General features: G+C 42.4%; 1 protein-coding gene across 1 annotated transcript in view; it reads right to left on the reverse strand.

Moving 5' to 3' along the window:
• Positions 1 to 20,444, reverse strand: part of Ldlrad3 (low density lipoprotein receptor class A domain containing 3) — a 253,725-nt gene extending 233,281 nt beyond the window's left edge. Inside the window, exons 1-6 of the mRNA XM_078046224.1 lie at positions 19,432 to 20,444; positions 19,222 to 19,332; positions 18,826 to 19,000; positions 18,086 to 18,231; positions 16,670 to 16,798; positions 11,432 to 11,505 (exon numbers count right to left, since the gene is read on the reverse strand). The gene's annotated coding sequence lies outside the window, so the exon portion shown is untranslated. The remainder of the gene's footprint in view (positions 1 to 11,431; positions 11,506 to 16,669; positions 16,799 to 18,085; positions 18,232 to 18,825; positions 19,001 to 19,221; positions 19,333 to 19,431) is intronic.
• Between the last annotated feature and the right edge of the window lie 628 nt (positions 20,445 to 21,072).

Raw genomic sequence — 21,072 nt, forward strand, 5'->3', positions numbered from 1 at the left:
TAAGATGTTACAACAGGTTCAAGGGCAAATTCAAAAAGCAGATACATAGGCATGTGGGCAATCAAGAACACTGACATAAATCTGCTTTAATAGATGCAAAACCCCTTTGAAGGAGGATGGGGGGGCGATTTTTGAATTCACTGACATGTCATTGAATTCTGAGATTCCTACCCCCAGTGTGTAAGCCCTGAGGGAAGCAGCACTGCAGGCACAATGGATCTCATTGTCATGATCAGGAAACATTAGATGACACAGGTGACGGGATCCGAAGGTGTAATTAAATCTTCAAGACAAATTAATCAAAAGGGAGATTATCCCGAATGGGTCTGACCTAATCAAAGAAGCGATTTGAAGCAGGAAGACTTTGGCAAGGCCTTTGAAAAGCAAGCTGTGGCGAGGGCAACCTGGTGGGGAAAGGCAGGCAGACTCTCTCCACAGCCTTCAGGGAAGTCGGGGGCCCTGGCCCTCCACCTAGAGCTGCAAGATGAAGTTGGCTACCGGTGATCTTGGAAGAGGAGTGAGTCCCAGATGAGATTCCACCCAGGCCAACACCCTGGTTTCTCCTGCTGAGACACTAGGCAGAAGACCCAGGAAAACTGTGTGGGGGACCCCAGACCCAGAGAAAATATAAGATAATAAGTGCATGGTATATTAAGTTGCTAAATTTGTGTTTATTAAACAGCAGTAGAGAATGAATACATCCGTTCATTGAGGATGATTTTTATATTGCTAGGCACCAGGTAGCTAGGACATACAAAGTTGTAAATAGTTCAAGGGCACAAAGAAGCAGAGACTCCACAGAATCAAATGACCTGGAAGGGTGCCCAAGATAACACCTCGATTTCCATTGAATTAAAGTAATTTATTTGGTCCATTTCAAAGTCCTTCCATACAGTGAGAAATGTTTTATTTGGTAAAGCGCCTGTTAGACAAACAATATTGCTTTATTCATTTTTATTTATTTAAAGAGAACCCTTTTTTTTTTTTTTCACTGCATGGATTTAGACTATACTTTGTTTTGTTTTGTTTAGCTTTGTGGTACTGAGGATCCAACCCAGGGGCTCTGATCCATACACCCAGTCCTTTCATTTGTTTTTCTGGACTTGTAAGGAGGTAAGGGGTGGCTAGCTTCCAGAAATTACAGAGTGGAAACCAGGACAGCTGCAGAAAGGTTGCACAGGTCTGAGCTTCACCATACACCAGTCCCTGTTGAGGTTTGAAATGGAGCTGGGAAAAACACAACCTGGACCCCCAGCTTGGTCTCCTACATGTGACTTAAGCGAAGGCAGATTTGATCTATCTATTTATTCACTCAACAAATAAATCCAGTGGCTACCCAGTTCTAGACAGAGATATACAGGTGAACAACAACAAAAAAAACCAATGTCCCCAACCTCACAGGGTTTACAATCTAATGGAAGGAGAATAACCCAGATTTTGAGCACTATACTGTACTGCTAGAGTCATTCTTTAGTAATATAAGGACAGCTAACACAAACAAGCACTTGCTATGTTTAGCATTTAGTTATTGTTCTAAGTTCTTTACCCAGGATAACTTACAATGCCACAGTAACTCAGTGAGGTAGGTACCATTGTTATCCCCCCAATTGCAGGTGAGAAAACTGAGTCAAAGAAATGTTCAGGGACTTCCCCAAAGTCTCAGCTAGTGAATGTCAGAGCTGAGAGCCACAGCCAGACAGTCTGAGTCCTAGTTCTTAACCTAGTTCAAGTAGTATCATCTTTGCAAAAAGGAATCCTTTGAGCATGGGCGCAAGTCACATCTGGAGGCAGTTCTGAGGTATGCTTTGCAATTTACTCCTATTACCCCAAAACATCAGTATCATCAATAATGAGACTATGGGAAACAATTTTTTTTTTTTTTACATTTTCCTATGTCCACTGTCAGTGGTTATGCTGATGGTACACAAAGTAAAACTAAGAGAGATTTTGCCAGTCTTGCAAATCTGACACCTATTTAAAAAGGATTCTTTGCCCATCTCTGAGCCTCATTTCTGCTCTGATTTTGAAGAAGTCTATTTTCTCCTCTGGGTGCTGTGTCTTAGAAATGTGTACTGCTCTTCTTCCCATCAGAATCCCACCCCCAGGCACAAGCTCTGTGGTGGCAAATACCCTGCAGCTGCCCATAAACAATAAGTCACACAAAGGGTAACTGAGGGTTTCAAATTTCCTGTTTACAACCTCCATCCAATGGGGACCTCTCTGGGAGAAATGTAAGACTGGCAACAGATTAACAAGGGTTTGGTTATTTTACAAGGGAGAACAATGGTTCCTCTGACCACCACTTTTGATTCATTCCATCTCTGGTTTCCATGGAGCATCATAAGAGGATCTATGTGTGTGTCCAGAGTGGAGGGAGAGAAGCAGCCCCAGGCACACCAAGGAGGAAGCAGCCCGGGATGAGCCTCCCTCCCAAAGAGAGCACTGTGTCAACACTTGGGATCTAGTTCCTGTGTGGGTGGTTTGCTCTCTTGGGGAACACCATGATAACACAGTCTCTACTGGGGCAGTCTCATTCTTCCCCTCTTGGGAGGGTGATCTCTGCCTGTGAGTTGTGTTCTGTTTTCAAGATTATTCTTATCTCAATCTTTGATTGTGGCTCATTGAAAAATCTGACCTGCCAGCTGCCAGGAAATCAGACCTGCCAGCTGAACTGCCTCTCTGTCGGTAACCAGTGAAGAATTTTCTGGAACTGCTCTGGAAGTTAGGGGGACAAGGGTTGAGTATCCCTTATCTAAAATGTTTAGGAGCAGAAATAATGTGGATTTCAGATTTTGGAGTGTTTTCATGAGACTCAAGTCTCAACACGTAAGTCATCTAGGTTTCATGTTCACCTTATGCACACAGCTTGAAGGTAACTTTTATACAACATTTTGGATACAGCCAAGTTTGTGCACATTAACTGTCAGAATTGTGTTATCTTGTTGAACCCCAAAAGTTTTGGGTTTTGGATCATTTTGGGATTTCAGATTTTCAGAGTAGACCATTTTGGATTTCAGATTTTCAGAGTAGGAATATACTATGCAAGACATCTGTCGTTTTGGGGTGTCTAGAATCAAATCCCTCTTTCTTTGCCTCTTGCACCATAGGTCCCCTTCCTCAGCTATTTGATTCCCCCGTTATTACACGCCTGGCTCAGAGGTGGAGCCTGTGAGTTAGTCCAAAGCCAATCAGGGCCTTGCGTTTCCTTGGCTTCCTGTGATTGGTTCATTGGTAGTTGTGCCACCGTTAGAGCCAATCAGAAGAGCAGTGAGGCTTTTGCTGGGAATTCTGGCAAGGAGACTCGCTCTCTCCTGGCTGGACTCAAGAGGTGGGAGGTTGGAGCCGCCGTGGCCCTCTTGCTGCCTGCAGAGAGCACCGGTCAGTGGACGCAGGCAAGCCAGGAAGAGGACGGCGGGGACCCTGGATCTTGGGCACAAGACACTCTGAATCAGTGTCTGCAGCAAGCCCTGCTTCCAGACCCGCAGTCTGTGATTCACTAAATTTCCTTGAAGCCCTACTTGGGCTGGGATTTCCTCTTTCTTGCAAGGCAAGAGCTATTTGCCCCTCGGGAAAATGGAGGGGAAGCTCCAAGAACAGGAGCGGAAGGGCAGTTCATAGCCCCTCAGACAGGAAAGTGATTCTCACTCGAGGCTATTTGTCCCTTCACATTTATCATGAAAAGACAGAAACTGCAACATGTGCTTTTAGAGCCTATAGCTTTTCCATTTCCTATCTAAACTGACATTTTTATGGCGGGGGAATCTGTCCAATTTATTATTTAAGTGATGGCTGGTTACATCTTAAAGTGAACACAGACACGGGTTGATTCCTCAGTAGGAGCCATGTGTATCTGTTTTTGGTCACCCTGCCTTTTAAATGCATATGATGTCACTCTTTTCACCTGAGGGATGGTATAGGAGGACCCTTGGCCACTAAGCCCCTCTCTCAGCCCATGTCCCCAGAGGGCCTACAGCAGGGCTTTATTTTTTAAAGAGAGTATTCCTGCAAATCCATAATTCAAATTCAAGCCAGAGTGGACCTCATTGTTTTTCCTCTCATGTTCAAACCCAGTTCTCAGGTTTTACATTAGGCCTTCTGGTTCCGTGTCCTCTGACAATGGCCTGTGTGTAGTGGATCAGAGTTTTTTATTGTTCTTTAGTGTAGGCTGATTTTTTTTTTTTTTTTTTTGTACCAGGGATTGAGCTCGGGTGCACTTAACCACTGAGCCACATCTCTAGATTTTTTTGTATTTTACTTAGAGAAGGGGTCTCAGTGAGTTGATTAGGGCTTTGCTAAGTTGCTGAGTTTGGCTTTGAACTTTCAGTCCTCCTGCCTCAGCCTCTAGAGCCGCTGAGTTTAGGTTGATTTTGATTTGTGGTTTTTAACATATAGCAGGGAAGGGAAGAAAGGTATTTTGCCACTTTTGCCCAGAATATTGGCTAAGTGGTGGCTATCAGAGCCCTTTCAGTGTCAGTTAAGAATGAGAAACCTTCTTTCTGGTGAAAATATGTGTGTTTCGTGAAAGTGTTAGAATATTTGAAATATGAAAATGATAGACTATTTCATGTCACTTTGTGACTAGATCTCTCTATAATTCAATTCCTTCCCATTTCCTTCTCTCCAACATCTGAGTTGGAATATTGTGTCATAGACACAAGGTCACTCAGATGTCAGTTCAGAAGGATTCTGCCTACCTGAGACTTCCTCAATACTATCATGGAGAGAACAGGGACCTTAAAATCAGACAATTTGAGGTTCTTGTCCTGGCTTTACCATTCTTTTCCTGTGAGTTAAGGTGAGATACTTAACTTCTCTGGGCCTCAGTTTCCTCTTCTTTGAAAGAGGTAAGTCCTGGCTTGCAGAATTATTGGGACAACTACACACAATAAAATAGGTAAAAGGTGTTTTAAGAATGTCAGTACTTCTCGAAATAAGCCAACCCCAAAAGACCAAAGGCCAAATGTTTTCTCCGATATGTGGATGCTAATTCATAATGGCAGGGGGCAAGGGAAGAATGGAGGAACTTTGGATTGGGCAGAGGAGAATAAAGAGAGGGAAGGGGGCTTGGGGTTAGGAAAGATGGTGGAATGAGAGTGTCATCATTACCCTAGGTACATGTATGATTGCTTGAAAGATGGGACTCTACATCATGTACAACCAGAGAAATGAAAAGTTGTGCTCCACTTGTGTACAATGAATCGAAGGGCATTCTTCTGTCTTGTATAATTAATTAGAACAACAACAAAAAAGAATGTTAGTGCTTCCCTCCTTTTCTCTTTCTGTCCTCAGTATGGGAATAAGCCCACAGGACACATGCAGGTGAAATAAATGCAGTTCTGGTCTCCTGGCCAGGAGAACGGCTTCTGGATGAGTTTGGGCTGCGGTGCAATCTCTCTCTCTGCAGAGAGAGATCAGAATATCCTTAACTTCGCCAACAGGCCATGTGCAGGAGACACAAGCAGGTTGCTTTGAGTTAAGGACGACCTTCTTATTAAAGCTGAGAGGGAGAAGCAGCTCAGGGAGGCCTGCCTTCTGGGTCTGTCTCGTTGACAAGGTGGTGGGCTTTTGACCTCTGTCTGTCATGTGATCTTTGTGGTTTCTGTCTGCCCTGGCTTCAGTGGTCCATGTTATTCAGACTCGAAAGGAAGTGATAAGGTCCAGTGAGCTAAGGAGCAGCCTGAGGTACCTGGGGAGTTCATGTGTCTGTGATGTGTCAGAAAGTAACTCAATTAACCAGTGGTACAGAAAGAAGAGAACCTGTGAATGTCTGTTTGAGAGCAGAGACAACTCGCCACTTCTATACCTGGGATACATACCAGCCCCTTGAAAATTAAAGGTTCACATGGGCTCCATGATTATGGGGCCAGGAAGGGTCTGGAGAGGGAATAACAACAAGCAATTCCTGGCACTTAAAATTTTATGCATCCAAAATAAGATAGATGAGATCTTAGATAGATGAGAATCTAACAGTTCAGAACCTGTAAAAAATGCAATGACAGCAGTAATAAACTCATATGTATAGTGCTTTTTAATATCCAAAACATTTTCATATAATATATTAAGGCTGATCCTTTCCATTTCCTGGGAGTACATAAGTTAGCTTTCTTGTTTGTCTTGATCAAAGGTCAGTTGGTGGCATGGAATTCAAACCCACTACAGGTACCAGTTGTATGTGTAATAGTCAGACTATCACCCTACCTTTCTAAGTATAGAGCTCAGCACCTCAGTGATGTTTTTCTCCCCAGTATTGCCTGGAGCTAAGACTTGGCAATCAGTTCTTGCTGCCAAGTTTGCACTACACTTGTAATGGTGTGAGCTCTGTGGCACTCTCGAGAAAAAGCAATCTACCTACCCCATCTTGCAGCCTGCCCTTAAATTCACAAGGACACATTCCTACATGGAGTCTCTGGATATTGTAATAAGATTGTCATATGTCCTTAATGCAGTTCAGTTCTGCATCTTAACTGATTGGAAAAACTGATTCAATTGCAAACTTTTTTTTTTTTTTTGGCAACTGTATGAGCATCTTCCCAAAATATATTAGAGTTGCCACTGACAGATGGTGTGAGATGGGCCCAGTGATGCTGTTGACAGATATCTTGCAATGGATCTTATTACATTGACATATCTGAAGAATTCTCATAGGAAATGTCTTCACAGGCCTGAAGGCTGACAGAACAAGATGGAGGCCCTTCAAGACAATTGCCAATAAGGAAAGACGGAAAATGGGAACAACTTTCCAGAGATAATTTAGCAATATGCATAGAGCCTTGGAAATTACCCTTTGACCTAGGATTTGTCTTCTCACGTTTTAGCTGCAAGAGTTGCTTAACCTCGTGTGGAAAGATTTTGTATGGAGATCTTCTTTGCAACATAATATATATAATGGAAGAAACTGGAAATCTCCAAAAGTCCTATAATATCAGACAGAAATACACAAGTTAATAGTTGTCCCTCCCTATCTATGGGTTCCATATTCATGAATTCAACCAATTCAGATCAGAGAGGTAGTTGACCTATGATGGTTACATCTGTGTTGAATATATATAGACTGCTTTTTCTTATCATTATTCCTTGAACAACACAATGAAATAATATTCGAGAAAGGTATTGGGTATTGTAAGTCATCTAGAGACAATTTAAAGTGTAGGGAGGGTGTGTGTAGGTTACAGGTAAATACTATGATATTTTACTTGTGACAATCCCTCTCAGATACCCATAGATAACTGTATATTTATATTCATACTCACTATGATTTAAAAAGCAGGATAAAGAATAATTTATTTAGGATGATCTGTTTTGTAAAAGGAAAAAAAAGACTGTTGACAGTGACCATCACTGGGTGGTGTTATCACAAGTGATTTGTCATCAGTTTTGTATTTTAAGTGAACAAGAAAGCTTCTTCAGGTAATAAAAAATATGTTCTATCTAAAATTTATGTAAACTCTAATCCATAGAAACTTTGAAGAGAAGAAAGCATTTGCTATAATCAATACAACTGTTCAATGCTAACTTTTATATACTAGCCTTTATCTATGTAAATGGTATTTTTTTTTCCAGCATTGAGAATTGAATCCAGGGTCTCACATATGCACTACTACTAGGTTCTAGCCTCAACCTGGAAATATTTTTATGTAGTCAGAAATCATCTACAGTTTTGTGTTCCATTTTTTAACAATCTGAGTAAAAATAATACATGCAAAACCTCTGATGAATCTGGAAAAATCTCAGGATGCATACGCTTATTTGGTCCAAAATAGATGTCATATGAATTATTAATTTGTGTCCATCAGTTCTGAGTTACTGTAACAAATACCTGATTTAATCAGTTTATAAAGATAGAGAGTTTATTTTGGGTCCTAGTTTTGGAGGTCTCAACCCTTGGTCAGTTGGTCCCATTGTTTGGGGCCTGTGGGGAGGCAGAAATCATGGAGGGAATACAGAGGGCAGAACATCACTCCCCTCTTGGTGACTGGGAAGTAGAAGAGAGGGAGAAACGGGAACTGGGGCCCTGCAATTCCCTTCAAGAGCACAATCCCAGTGACCCCACTTCTTAAAATTCCCACCACCTTCCAAGAGTACCACACTGACAACCAAGCCTTCAATCTACGGGCCTTTGGGGAACATTCCAAATCCAAACTGTAGCAGAATTAAATTGTTTGACATTGGACAATCAACATATATGGGTAACTTTTCCTAATCACAAAATCTGCTTCTCCAAAACAATTTCAACTATTACCCCGTTCTATGGCAGGAATATTACCATTGGCTTGCAAACAGGCATCTATAACTTACTACCTGAATTTAAAACATTTAACAGATTTTTGTAAATACACAAAATATTGTACAAGACATAAGATTTAAACTGAACTCACTGGAAAAAGGGGATAAATGGGCTTTAAAGAACAGTGAGTGAAAAAACATCAAACATTAGCCGCAGCAGCAAAAATAATTTCGAGACAGATGCAAAAATGAAATTGAGAGAGACGGTACGACATGAGAGACTGTGCCTGAGACATCGATTTGATGTCCATAATGACAATGACCTCCAGGGGAACTGAGTGGAGTATGAAAATTCAGTACTTAAAAATCAAAATCAGGATCGAAGCAGAAAACAAATTTACTGCCTTCCAAAAACAACGCGGAACCTGTGGTTGTGTTATAACAAGGCCTGCCTCATGCAATTCAAGTCAAAATATGACTTTCATCAGAGAATTATTTTTGTTCTTCCATGAAATAGAGCAGGAAATATGTTATGAAATTATTTGCCAAGGTCAAGAAAACATATAATCTTGATGACAGGGGGAGGGAAAATAAAAGAGAAATAACTGAACCTGTGTCTAGACCAGTAATTCTCAACTGGGGGCAACTCTGTCCCTTGGAAGACATCTGGAAGTATCGGGAGACATTTTGGGTGGTCATGGTTAAGGAGGTGAGCGAGTGCTGCTGGCCTCCAAACAGTGGGGGCTGAGATGCTGTGGGTCCACAGTGCACAGCAGAGCTTCCTACAACAAAGAAACGTCATGGATGCTGAGGAGCCGGGCGCAGACAGTGACAACTGATCTGGGAAGAAATGATCAAATTCTGCTGATCTGCTCTCCAGTGGTGGTGGGGACGGTAGCAGGTGGCTGAGGGAGGTGCTCACTTCTCCCAGTTCTCCTGCACAGGCCGTAAGAAGGATGGCTTCCAACTGCTGAGGGCCAAAGCATTTCTACAAAACTGTAAGTATGGGAAAATCTTGATTTAGCTGGAATTTATGCAGGCAAGGCACCAAGTCTCGCAGATGTTTTTCTCCCCCCTCTATACAAGGAGAAAGGAGCAAAATACAAAAGGAAAAGGCTCATTTCAGGGACATCAAAAACATGTCCGAGGGTGGCGTTCAAAGTCTCCCCAATCTCCTGTTTAGTTTTGGTTTTTTTTTTCTGGACAATGGGAATTGGGGTCCAGAATGCTTAACCCGTGATACAGCCTGACCCTCAACTGTCAGACGAACATTAAATTACTTTTGGAATAAACTGTGCTTCTTAAAGACAGGAAACCCAACTCATACTTTTCGGTAAGATTTCCAACGTCAAGAGTTGATGTGAAAAAGGTTTTCTCTGAAATAACCTGGAATCTCCCATTCCCTGGACATTTTGACTAATTGGAGTTTTCCTGTAGCTTACATTCTTTAACATAGCCTTGACATTGGCAAGTTTTACAGGAAGGGCTACTGACGGTATTTCAGACTCAACTCCAAATGTTCCCTTTCTGCATTTTACCTTGGTAATGTTGGAATGCATTAAAATAAGCAGGCAACATTCCTTTGTGATCAACAAATCAAGGTGAGGGCTTTAAAAAAATCTAAATAAAACAAAAACATTCAATAGATAAAGAAGAGTTGAGAGCATCAGAAAAGTCTGGTTCCGATTTGCTTATTCCAGACGGGAGCTTTATGCTGCACAGCTGTGTCCATTTTGAGGCATTTGCAGAGTCTGATTTAAGCACTTGCATGATTTTTTTACTAGGTTCAAACCACATTGAGGTCCAAGGTTTTGCCTGGATCTCCCTGATCTCATTCTGTCCGGGCTGACTTCAGCCAACACCAGTTCTTCTCTAGACTTACTTGCTAACTGACAACCTACAGACAGTATGGTGTCCAAGGATGTGAAAGATGGGGGTTGAGGGGAGGCAAAAGCCATGCCAACTCCAAAACGCCAATCACCTTTAATTAGTCAAGCAAAATCAACTGCTCCAGAATGTTCTCCTACCGAGACAGGCAGAGCCAGAAGGCCACACTGGGCTCCTGGGTCTGTCTGAAGATCTTGTGTTCCTCATTTACTTTCTTTGCTTTTGTTTTTCCCACCTTTATAAATAAGGTGCTAAAAATTGCTATCCTAGTTCCTACTGGATATAGCAATGTTTTATTTAGAATATGCAGAAATGTTCCTAGTATGTCTGGAGCTGGGAGATCTCTCTGCCCCTGATTCTTTCCCTCAAGGTCGAGAATCTCCAGTATGAGTTGGATGTCAGTGAACCAGAATCTACGTAACAGGACATCCGGTCAAGGCATTTTTTCCCCCTGTGTAATAACAGGGAAGAGTGAAAATAGCATCAAATTTGGTTCTCCACGGACCTGGGAGAACTGAACCTGGGATTCAGCCACGTGACCTTAACAAAATCAATGTGCTTTTCTGAGATGCAGCGTCTTCAACGATAAAATGGTTTTTATCACGAGTACCAGTATGTGGTGGGGATTAAAGTAAACCATCCAGGAAAGGGAAACAGTTGGAACTCAATGTATGTGGGTCCCATCACCTACCCTTCCCAGATGCAACACAACACTCACACACACACAGACCACAGTCATTTGTGGGCCCTGTGCATGCTTTGCTGAGTGCTTCTTAGGGGAAAGAGTTGAAGCATCGAAACTGAACCAATGGTGAAGGCTGAAAGTGAACAAAGGCAATTCTCAGAGCAGGTTCTGGAATAAACTTATGACAGGTCTGACTTTTTGGTTTTCCACACAGTGTTCTGAATAATGAGAACTACGGGTTCTTCACGGAGACCCTAACATTCCACAAGATCCTCAGTCGTGACTGAAAAGGGACACTGTGTTCTCATGTGTCGGTTGGGACTCTTGTTGCTGGTTATATAAACTACCTCAAGCTGCTGTGTGTGTGTGTGTGTGTGTGTGTGTGTGTGTGTGGTGTGAGGGGACATATCAATGTGTCTTATGGAGCCAAAACTCGTGTCTACTTCTTTCTGTGTATCTATTTCATTTTTTACTTTCCCAAACACCAGCTTTTTCTTCACTTCTTAAATGACAGAAAACAACTGTCCCACAATTCTAGAGGTGGCGTTACAGGCCCAATCACTTGAAGAGCCTGTTGCTCCCTTTCCAAACTCTTCAGAAGAGATGAGAACCCTTTAGGTACACCACCCACCTCACCTCCAATCAGCTTCGGCCAGGGGGACAGGATCCCGTTGTACAAAGATGGCTGCAGGAGGCTTTCTCCTGGGGTCCTGCAGATGCAGATAAAAGAAGAGATTTTGAAGGATGGGGGAAAGGAGGCAGCCTTAGACAGACACACCAGAGGGATCATTCCACTTTACACAGAAGGAAAGAAAGTGAGTTAATACATTTGGGAGTCGTTTTCAATAGCCACGGGAACAATCTAAAAGAAATTTCACATATCCCACAGTTAAGCCAAAATTTCAATTAACCCAAACTTATTTTCCCCTGCATCCTCATTGTAGCCGATACAGAGAAGATTGCCCACCCAGACGCCTGTTCCCCTTCCTAGTTGTCAGGACTCCACATTTACTTGGGTATCTTGCTCCTTCCTGTCATAGCAGGGGATCCCAACCCTGTGTTTCGAAATCATTGAGTCTGATGGCTGCATTGTGACCCCATTTGCCTTTCTAGTGATTGGTTTAGACAGGTGTGTGACAATCCTGGCCAATAAAATATGATGGGGAATTTGTTGAGAATCCTTGGGCAAAATGTTTTTCTCCCAGATGAAAAGAAACCCACAGGATCACTTTCCTTCCTTCTAGACACTTGTGCATGGGTACGATGCCAGTCTTATGACCACGAGGAGCCTTAGCATGAGGATCAAGAGCAGAAAGATCACAGACCTTAAGTCCCCAACAGCATCATTTGATCGACTTAGGGGGCTGACCCACCTCAGACTGCTTTACCTCCAGGATTCTTGCTAGTTGATTGAAAGAAATGTTCTTATTGTTCAAGGCGGTTGAGCTGATTATTAACTTTTAGCTACTTGCATCCCCAGACATCATAACTGACACACCTCCTAATTAATACAAGTCATGAAGGCACAAGTAAGACATGCTTTAATGAGAGTCGACTTAATAACAGGAGAATAATCCTGCAAATGCTTAAGAGAAGATGTCCCTTTGGCACCATTGATATGGGTAACCAAGAGATCACAAATCACTTCTAAAGCCCCCGGAGGCTTATCAATATATAGCATTTTGCAAGCACAACAACATTATTTTTTTTTAAATATTCATAAGAAGCACCTCTAAGGAATGATCTGTTTAGAGCAGCTTTTTTATGCTTCAAAGTCCTCACCCCTCTCAACAGGGAGTTGGACAAGTTTAAAGTGGTTTCATTGTGCGTTCTGCTTGCTTGAGTTTGATAAGATGTGTTCTCGTGACAGGTCTGTCCCTGCAGTGGGTGCCTGGGATGCTTTGATGTGGGCTGCGTTCGGACAGCCTAATACTTGGGGGAAAATGTGCTGAAATTGAACAAGATTGCTTTCTGCCCAGCTGTTCTCCAAAGGCCTAGACATTTTTAGCACTGAGCAAAGAAGCTTGTATTTGTTTTGACAGTCTTGGCAGGGAGAACAATGGTTGATTATCCCAGTACTTTACTAACAAATAAGACCGCCTCCAGCAGAGATAAAATATAGGTCTTGACTTGATTGCATTTCATGTCCAAGGGAATTATCTTCTATTCATTCTGATGCCCTTTTCATTATGCAGTGTAGCTTTTTCGTTCCTTATCCTTGCTCCTTAAAGTAACCCGTGACTTCCACCCTGAGAAGGCAGATTCCCGAAATCACCACGGGCATGGGGGTTTGATTATCCTGTAAAGCATGTATTTTTCACTTCTCCAATTGGATTCACTGGAAGCTATTTTTTTGTTGTTGTTGTTGTTTGCTTTTAGATATCCAGACTGTATGGTTAGTTTCTTCTCTAATTTTCTGTCTGCTTGCTTTTGGTATTAGTTATGCTGCTCCTACTATTTCAGCATATATAAGTCTTGGATTGTGCAGCATATCTGTGTTTAAAAGGCTACCCTAGGCATTTTTCTTCCCCCATATAGAGGAATGTTGGACACAAAGGAACTTTTAATATTTTTAATATAAATACCTCTATTTTTCTATTCTCCACCTTCCAGAAGATTTTAAAAAAGTAAATTCTCTTGTAAGAATATCATATGTACAGATTCACATACACAGCTCAATGCATTTCCAGAAACTGAACACGTTTGTGTAATTATTGTCCTTCATGCCCCCTCCCTGTCACTTCCTGCCTTTTCCTAAAGATAAGCTCTGTTCTGGCTTCGAAGCTATTGGGTGCCCTGTTCCTCTTTGCAGGTTATTGTGTCTGTCTGATTCAATAGGGTTGTCCTGTGTGGTGGTGGCTTCTTTACTGTTACAGTGGCATACTATTCATCTCATAAAATCGTCACAATTTAGCAGTCACCATTTGGTTCATACACATCTGGAATGATTACACATGGCACTGGTACCACGTTTCTGTCTGTGTCTTTTGTTGAATATATGTCTGCGTTTCCCCCCCAGTTATATGGACCAAGAAGCAGAATTGCTTATCACTGTCAGCAGATGGTCCCAATTTACACTTCACCAAAGGCATATGAAAGTCCTCTATTAATCCACATCCTTGACAGCACTTGGTATTATTCTCTTTTAATTACACCACTTCTGTTAAGTGTGTGGCAGCGTCTCATGGTGATTTTATTTTGTATATTCCTGATGATTAATGAAATTGCATATGTCTTTTGCTTATTGGCATTTAGATATACTCTTCTGCAAAGTACCTTGAACACACACACACACACACACACACATACACACAAACACACACATATATATATCATATGTGCACATACCATTTGACATATATATATCATATGTGCACATGCCATTTAACATACACACAAACACATATGAATATCTTATTAATTGGTAAAATTTCTTTATATTTTACAGGAATGAGTTTTTTTGCTGGTTATAGGTACTGAAAATACTGTCTCCCCCTCTATGATTGCCTTTTTACATCATCAAAGGATCTTGACAAATAGAAAATTTGAAAGAGTTTTAAACTTACAAATGTAATACAGAGAATTTCTGTACACCCTTCACTCAGCTTCCTCTAATAGCTACATATTACATAACCACAATACAATTATTGAAACCAAAAAATTAATATTGTCACAATATTGTTAACTAATCCACAGACCTTAGTCGTATTTTGTTATTTTCCACTAATATCTTTTTTTCAGTTCAGGATCCAATCTAAGATTCCCACATTGCTTTAAATTGTCTTGTATCCTTGGTCTCTTCTAACTAGGGACAGTTCTTCAGTCTTTGTCTTTTATAACTTTGACACTTTTGAATAGTGATTTTGTAGAATGCTCCTTATTTTGGGTTTATCTGATGTTTTCTCAAGATTATCAACACTCTTCCATCATTAGTAACTAGAAACACAAGGTTCTGGCTTAGAGTCTTTTTTTTTTTTTTTAAAGTCAGGTGTTTGTTGTAAAATTTACAACTTCAATACACTACCATTCACCCTTTTTAGTGCGCAGTTCTGAATTTTTGACATTTACAGTTATGCAACTACTACCAAGATAAACATATAATACAGTCCCATCCTGCCCTAAAACTCCTTCATGCCCGTTTAAGATCAACCTCTTCCCTGGCCTTACCCCTTGGCAACTACCTATTATTAATTCGTCTAGGTTTTTTGGGGTTTTTTTTGTTTTTTTTTTGTCCAGAATTGTCATAAAGAATCATAGAATATATTGGGCTGGAGATGTGGCTCAAGCGGTAGCGCGTTCGCCTGGCATGTGTGCTGCCCGAGTTCGATCCTCAGCACTACAAACAAAAACAAAGATGTTGTGTCCGCCGAAAAAAACTAAAAAATAAATTTTAAAATTCTCTCTCTTTTTTTAAAAAAAGAATCATAGAATATAGATTTCTTTGAGTCTGACTTATTTCACTTAACATATGTTCCATCAGTAGTTTTTTTAAATTGCTAAGATGTCTACTACTGTATGGACGTACCACAATTTGTTTATTCATTCACCAGTTGATGGGCTTTTGAATTATTTCCAGCTTAGGGAAAATATGAATTAAGCTGCCATAGAAGTGGGTACACAGTTTTTTTGTGTAGACAGAAGCATTCATGGATGTCAGGTACACACCTAGGTATGGAATTGCTAGGTCAGTGATAAGTGCATGTTTAACTATATATACAATTTCCAAAACATTTTTCAAATGACCATGCCATTTGACATTCTCGCCAGCAATGTGTGAGAATTCTAGTTGTTCCACGTCCTTGTCAGGACTTGATACTGCTGGGTTTTTTTTCCATGAATAGATTGAGGTTGTTTTTGGTTTTTGTTTTTGACAAGAAAACCACTGATGTGACATTTTTGCTCTTCTCAGTTCATCATATCTGAATATACATAATATTGAAATTATTACTTCAATATTTTGATTAAGTGGTGTGTACTAGAATTCTCTATAGCAAAGTTACTATTTTTACCTTTGCAACTATTAAGGGCCCTGTAGGGAGATTCTCTGAGACTATACAAATATCCTAGTTCTCATTACAGTTTCACACACTAACTTTACCATCTCTTGTTGACTGTTGCCTGCAGTGACTATTACTCCATTGTTGTCTAGTGGGTATTTTCCATAACTGTATTCCCAAGTGTGTTCGTTGGAATTCTGCTCTGATGAAGTACTATCCTTTCATTCTCACTTATTTATTCAATTATATCAATATAGACCCTTGGGTATTTATTTTATTCTATGGTTTATAACCTACTTCTTTCATATTTATTTTGTTGCTCAACTTGCCCCAGATTTAACCATTGGCTGCTCTGTCAGGTTGGTCCCTATTAACGTCAGCTATCATTTTCCGGATACTTTCTTACTTTCTGATCTCCCAAGATTTTCCAGGTTCATCTTGTATTTCCCCTTTCCAGGACTCGGTGTCAATCATTTTCCCAGGGATCCTCAGTTTGTATCATAGGACGATAGGTAATAGAAACCAATATCTTGGACTAAGGGTGCTCATTGTTACTGGGTATCATTGTTTCTAAGCTTCTCGAGCAGGAAAACTAGGGGTCTGGCGTTGTGGCTCAGAGGTAGAGCTCTCACCTAGCATGTGTGAGGCACTGGGTTCAGTCCTCAGCAACATAAATTTTTTTTAAAAAAGAGGGAAAACTAGGAAGTATGTGAAGTGTGTGAGAAGACGTGCAACACACACACACACACACACACACACACACATACATTTATTTCTACTCCTATGCCTTCTGGATGAATTTATATTAAAAACCATGAAAAATAAATAAAATAAAAGTCATGAAAAAATAAATAAAATAAAAGTCATGAATTCATACTTTATTCTCTAATCCAATTTACTGCATGGCTCCTTTGATTCTTCCGTTACCATCATCTTTTATCTTCTTTCTTTGATATTGAAAAAGCTGGCTTCATTATCTTCAATAGATTTATTTATTTGCATGAACCTAGTATACACATAAAAATAATTTCAGAATTGCTCACCCATGCCCTTTATGAAAAACAACTTAACTTCACTAGCGTATAATAGTTCCATAGTTCTTTTACCTGTAGCTTTACAATATGTAACTAGGATTTGATTTTCTGAAGTGATTTAGTTAGTTTTTTCTTCTCCCAACATGTCAGTTGGTTATGTTACTCAAGAAGTTGCTAATCTTGTTAGTTGTTTGACAAACATTTACAGTTATGCAACTACTACCAAGATCAACATATAGGACAGTCCCATCCTGCCCTAAAACTCCTTCATGCCCCTTTGAGATCAACCTTTATATTTATATTTATCTATCCCCCAAGAACTGGTTTTGGTAAACTTTTATTGCAATATCATATACAAAGAGAAAACCTATCAGATGGCTTACCAATGCAGATCCATGGGGCACCCCTAGTGCACAACATGGTGTGTTTCCACAGACTCTACACCCCCAGAACCAGCACCTCGAAGCCCTGTCCTACACACTTCAACCGCTACCCACTCCTTATGGTCACCATCGTAATAATTTTCAGGGGTGATGGATGTGGGATGCTTTCTTGACTTTGCCTGGAGAAACTGTTAACCCAGAGTTTCTGTAAGTGTGCCACAGATGGCTTACCAGTGCAGCTCCATGGGGAGCTCTCAATGAATCGGAATTGCTGGGTGTGAAACTGCTCTGTGTTTCTAACCTAACCTGCTCTCCAGGTGATCCCTCAGCACGGCTCTCCCGGCTCCTTTGAATTATGGCAAAGCTTCACCATCTCAAGTACCAAAAGACAGTCTCATGCCACTTTCTCAGAGAAATGCAGGGAGAACCAAGTGTTCATAGCTCACTGGGCGGCCATGTGGGCTGCTCATTTAAGTCATGGTTTACTTGGAAAGGAGACAGTTAACAATTAGGATTCTCCACTCACACAGAAGGGACTGGCAGGACATGGGACACAATATAATTTTTTTTTTTCATTTCACAAATTGTCCTGGAGTTTTCATGACTTATCTACAAGGGCCCCTTTCTCTTGTGACTATCGGAGAGATCTTTCGCCCATCTCTGAATTCCTCGTGCATCCCAAGAAGCAGAGCCAAACCCAGAGGTTTGGCTGGTGCCTCTGGATTTTCTGAACTCCTGCCCCTAAGCCATCCAGCTGCGGCTCCTGCATCCTGTGTCTCCTGCCTGCTCCTCACATGTCACTCACTCTCTTACCCAGCGCTACCAGGAGAGCACAGTGACACAGACTCACGCAGGTTAACAGCTGCCAAGAAGTACCTGGGGTCGTGTGAATTCGGGGCTGTCACCTTGTTCCTCATTTAGGCAGCTGGCCAGCACCTGGGAGATTTTTCTGGATTTACCAAACACACATCTGAAGCTGAGAGCAGGGAGAGGCTGGTGGGAACAGGGAACGGGGCTGAGCCCTGTGGAGAGAAGGCTTTGGGAGCAGCAGGCCTAGACTTAGAACCATGCCTGCTGCTTCCTGTGTTACTGTGGGCAAGTCACTTAACCTCCCTGAGCCTTTCTTCGGTTATCTTTAAAAGAGGACACTTTGCTCTATTCTTTGCAAGTTTGTGTTATGTATTAAAGGAAACAATGTTAAAAGCAGCTGTTAAAATGATGTTATATAATAAGCTTTCATTTGTGTCACGGCCATTTTCCTAACATGAAAAACCTGCTTGGCAAGTTACCTAATTGCTCAGTGTCTCGGTTTCCTCATCCGTAAAGCAGGGACAATAATAGTATCTCACAGGGCGGTTATGAAGATTCAGTGAGTTAATCTCTGCCAGACGCTATAGAGCAGCGTTAAGCACATAGGCAGAAACAGGACTGGTCTATGACGTGCCAACTTAGGTTCACAGTCATTTACAGCCACAGGAGAGTTAAGAGGAGGCTGGACATGTGGGACCCAAGATTGGTCCGGTTTCCCAGGAGACAAGACAAGTGACTGCTCTCCAAGTAGGTGCTGCTCTCACATAGACTGGGTGGCTTATAAATGATGGAACCTTATTTCTTACCTGCTAGAAGGCTGCGAGTCCACGACTGGGGTGCCAGCATGGTTGGTTCTGGTGGGGACTCTCTTCCAGGCTGCTGACTGCCCGCTTCTCCTTGTGTCTTCACAAGAGAGCCCAGGAGTATGGGTAGGGGATCCTCTTATAAGGACCCTAATCCTCCAGCTCACTAGTAGATCACCTGCTTAACATGCCAGCACCAAAAAGTGAAGAGAGAGAGAGAGAGAGAGAGAGAGAGAGAGAGAGAGAGAGAGAGAGAGAGAGAGAAGGGACAGTATTTCATTCATGAGGACTCCACCCTTAGGACCTTAGCACAACCCGAACCCCTCCCCACCCCAGGCTCCACCTCCCAATGTCACTCATCTGGGATTGAATTAAACTCAGGCATTTTGGGACACCAACCTCCAGTTCAGAACATGACTGTTCTGGTTGCAGACGGGCTCTCCCCTCCTCTCTGGAACGAGGGAGCCTTTCCTCTTTTCTTACGGGGGTCCCTGCTTTCTCCTTCTTTTCCTACATAAATTCAAGCATGCAGACAAATTATATTAATTATCTGCTGCTATCTAATAAATCACCCTCAGGACTTAGTGGTTTAAAGCAAACATTTATCACCTGCATATTCTTGAGGGCCAGGAGTCTGGGAGGAGCTGGGCCCGTGGCTGTGTCGGGCTGTCTCAGGAGACAGTGGCCAAGGTTTTGCTGGGGCTGCGGTCATCTGGGGACTTGATGGGCCAATGGAGCCGTTCCCAGGACAGTTGCTCATTCGTCTGCCGGCCGGAAGCCTCTGCTCCTGACCCTGTAGGTCGCTAGAATCATCATACAGCAGGGTGGCTGGCTTCCCCCAGAGCAAGATGCAAGAGCCACAGAAGCAACAGTATATTTGATTTTTACGACCCAACCTCAAAATTAAAACATCATCATTTCTGCAACAGCCTGTTCTCTGGAAGCCAGCCATTAAGGCCAACCCTCACTCCAGGAGAGGAGGAAGTAGGCATATTCTAAAATCACGATGCCACCAGGATAGATCCTCCATAGGTTACGGAAGGAGGTCGCTTCCCAAATGAGCCTTCTCTGTGTCTCTTTGATTACCCTCCTGGATTATCCCTCCTGGAAATTCAAATTCTCAGCATAGTTGAAAATAGGTCCAGAAATAAAACAGAAAATAGTTAGGGTTCACGACTTCCCCGGGGGAAGGAGGAGGGGAGAGAGGCAGAAAGAGGAAGTCTCACTGAGACAGGAAGAGGCCTCACTCCCCGCGGTGCCTTCCAGGCCCTTTCCTCTCCCAGAACCTATTCACAATAAGTGGGTGAAGAATCCTAACGAGCTAAGTACACAGGAGGTGGGTGCCCACCCCAGCCTTGCAGAAAGGGGGCCTCCCTGGGAGCAAAGCCGTGCTGGGGTGTGGACAGGGGCCCAGCATAGTGTTCACACCCCCAGGAGCAACCTTACAGCCCGAAGGAGGGTCCAGGTCATTCCTGAGCCGGGACACTTCCACGTGCTGGAGCAGAGAAGAAGCAGGCTTCTCCAAGGCAGCTTCCGCTCCAAGGCTTGAGAGCAGGGGCTACGGGCCCCAGGAGCCAGGATCTAGAAGTTGTTTCTGGACCACCTTCTGCAGAGTGCACAGACCCCACTCCCATCCCCTGGTGAGGGGCAGGGGCTGTATTCTGAGAGCAGGGGTGGGAGTAAGAGCCAGACCTTCTCAGACCAGGAGGCCAGGCCTCACTGCCTCCCCCACCCCCAGCCCTGCCACCCTCAGAGCTTGCGGAAGGCAAACCCAGCTCCTCCCATGTTCTCTGGCGCCCTTTCAGGCACGGAGCTGGGGTGGGCTCCCAAGCCCCATTACTAGAGCCCAGAGACTCTTCCATGATTCCAAAAACACATTTTCCCCGGCCACACAAGAAAAGGTGCTGCTTCCTAGGATCTCCCCACTGGAATCATCCATGGAACATGGAGAACGTAACAAAAAAGCAGTTTTCTCTTGGAAACACATGGAAAACAGTTTGTTTGCTTGGAAGAAAATCATAACTTTGTTGTCTCCCCCCCCCCCAGAGGAAAATTAAAACGCTCACATATTTAGTCTTTTCAATCCTTTGTTTGTCTAGAGCTTTTGAATCAACATGCAAACCTGAGGAGAAAAGTGCTTGTGGATGAAGAGGACAATTTTTGTTAAAAGTGAGTCCCACGGGCAAAAACTCTAGGGATTCTGAACTCAAATCGCCTCTCAGGGTCTGTAAGACAAGAATGGGGAGCCAG

Source organism: Ictidomys tridecemlineatus, chromosome 4, assembly GCF_052094955.1.
Source record: "Ictidomys tridecemlineatus isolate mIctTri1 chromosome 4, mIctTri1.hap1, whole genome shotgun sequence".
Taxonomy (NCBI): domain Eukaryota; kingdom Metazoa; phylum Chordata; class Mammalia; order Rodentia; family Sciuridae; genus Ictidomys; species Ictidomys tridecemlineatus.